Consider the following 2,430-nt stretch of genomic DNA (forward strand, 5'->3'; position numbering starts at 1 on the left):
GCCTGGTCAGGCCACCAGCGTTCTCACTGCGCAGAAGGAATCACGCACGCCTCATTACTATGCTGGCAGCAGAGCGTAACGGCATCAGGCGGTCTTTAGCTTGACATGTCTTGGGAATAAGAGTCACACAGCTGAGGAGTTGTGGTCAGCTCTGCGGTCCGAGTTTAATAAATGGTTGTCTCCACTCAACCTGCAGCCTGGTAAGGCCGTGTGCGACAATGCTGCAAACCTGGGTGCGGCACTTCGCCTGGGCATTGTGACACACGTACCTTGTATGGCTCACGTGTTGAACCTTGTCGTCCAGCAATTTTTAACACACTATCCCGGCCTAGATGGCCTTCTGAACAGGGCACGAAAACTGTCAGCTCACTTCCGCCGTTCAAGCGCCGCAGCAGAGCGACTTGCATCGCTCCAGAAGTCTTTCGGCCTGCCGGTTCATCGCCTGAAATGCGATGTGGCGACATGCTGGAATTCAACTCTCCACATGTTACAGCGACTGTGGCAGCACCGCAGAGCCCTGGTGCAATACGTCATGACGTATAGCCTGGGCCAACGAGATGCAGAGGTGGGGCAGATCACCCTGATGGAGTGGTCTCAGATCAAGGACCTATGCACCCTTCTGCACAGTTTCGACATGGCGACGAATATGTTTAGCTCTGACAATGCCATTATCAGCATGACGATTCCAGTCATTTACATGCTGGAGCACACGCTAAACACTATTCGGAGTCAGGGGGTGGGACAACATGAAGGGGAGGAACTACAGGAGGATTCATATGCGCAAGGGACAACAACATCACCAAGGTCCAGACGTTCATCATCACCAACGCAGCAGGCATGGGACCATGGGGAACAGGGATCGACAAGGGCGCATAGTAGCAGGCGAAATGTTGAGCAAGGTGCAGGAGAACATGAAGAAATGGAGGACGAACTGTCCATGGACATGGAAGACTCAGCGGATGAGGGAGACCTTGGTCAAATTTCAGTTGAAAGAGGTTGGGGGGAGATGTCAGAGGAAGAAAGAACGGGTAGCACCTCTATGCCACAAACACAGCGTGGACTTGGTCCGCATGGCTGCGCAAGACACATGAGTGCCTTTTTGTTGCACTACCTCCAACATGACAGTCGTATTGTCAAAATTAGAAGTGATGATGACTACTGGATTGCCACACTATTAGATCCCCGGTACAAGTCCAAATTTTGTGACATAATTCCAGCCATAGAAAGGGACGCACGTATGCAGGAGTATCAGCAGAAGCTGTTACTCGATCTTAGCTCGGCTTTTCCACCAAACAACCGTGCAGGTGCAGGGAGGGAATCTCCCAGTTGTAACTTGACAAACATGGGACGGTCTCGTCATCTTCAACAGTCTACCCGTACCAGTAGGACCGTATCTGGTGCCGGTAACAGCAATTTTATGGAATCTTTTCATAATTTTTTTAGACCCTCTTTTGCAAGGCCACCAGAGACAACAAGTCTGACACATACTCAACGGCTGGAGAGGATGATACAGGAGTATCTCCAAATGAACATCGATGCCATGGCTGTGCAACTGGAGCCTTGCTCCTTTTGGGCTTCAAACCTAGAAAAATGGCCAGAGCTCTCCAGTTACGCCTTGGAGATTTTGTCGTGTCCAGCTGCCAGCGTTGTCTCTGAACGTGTATTCAGTGCTGCTGCACTTTCCCCACAGACAAAACCTTTTTTGCCTTTTCCACCACGCCTCTTCCCCTTTCCACCAGCATCTGTCATTTTGCCACTCATGTTGATTGCGACAAGATTGTGGACTGAAAATGTGGTAGTAAAAATTGAGAGGTGGTGAAGATTGCAGTGGTGGTCTAGCTTTATTAACAGCAGAATAATAAAGAATAAATATCCCTGACAATGCAACTTAGTTATAATGAGTTGGAGTGTGCAACGCAGGCAGATGCGCTCTGCAAATGTCTTGGCACTAGTGGGACTATAGCAAAGTCCAATAGCCACGTATAGGATGCCACTAGGTACACTGAGTGTTTGCTAGTATAATGGCTAAGTTAAAATTAGTTGGAGTGTGCCACGCAGGCAGATGCGCTCTGCAAATGTCTTGGCACTAGTGGGACTATAGCAAAGTCCAATAGCCACGTATAGGATGCCACTAGGTACACTGAGTGTTTGCTAGTATAATGGCTTACTTATAATTAGTTGGAGTGGGCAACGCAGGCAGATGCGCTCTGCAAATGTCTTGGCACTAGTGGGACTATAGCAAAGTCCAATAGCCACGTATAGGATGCCACTAGGTACACTGAGTGTTTGCTAGTATAATGGCTAAGTTAAAATTAGTTGGAGTGTGCAACGCAGGCAGATGCGCTCTGCAAATGTCTTGGCACTAGTGGGACTATAGCAAAGTCCAATAGCCACGTATAGGATGCCACTAGGTACACTGAGTGTTTGCTA

This window comes from Anomaloglossus baeobatrachus, unplaced genomic scaffold (assembly GCF_048569485.1).
Source record: "Anomaloglossus baeobatrachus isolate aAnoBae1 unplaced genomic scaffold, aAnoBae1.hap1 Scaffold_178, whole genome shotgun sequence".
Lineage (NCBI taxonomy): Eukaryota > Metazoa > Chordata > Amphibia > Anura > Aromobatidae > Anomaloglossus > Anomaloglossus baeobatrachus.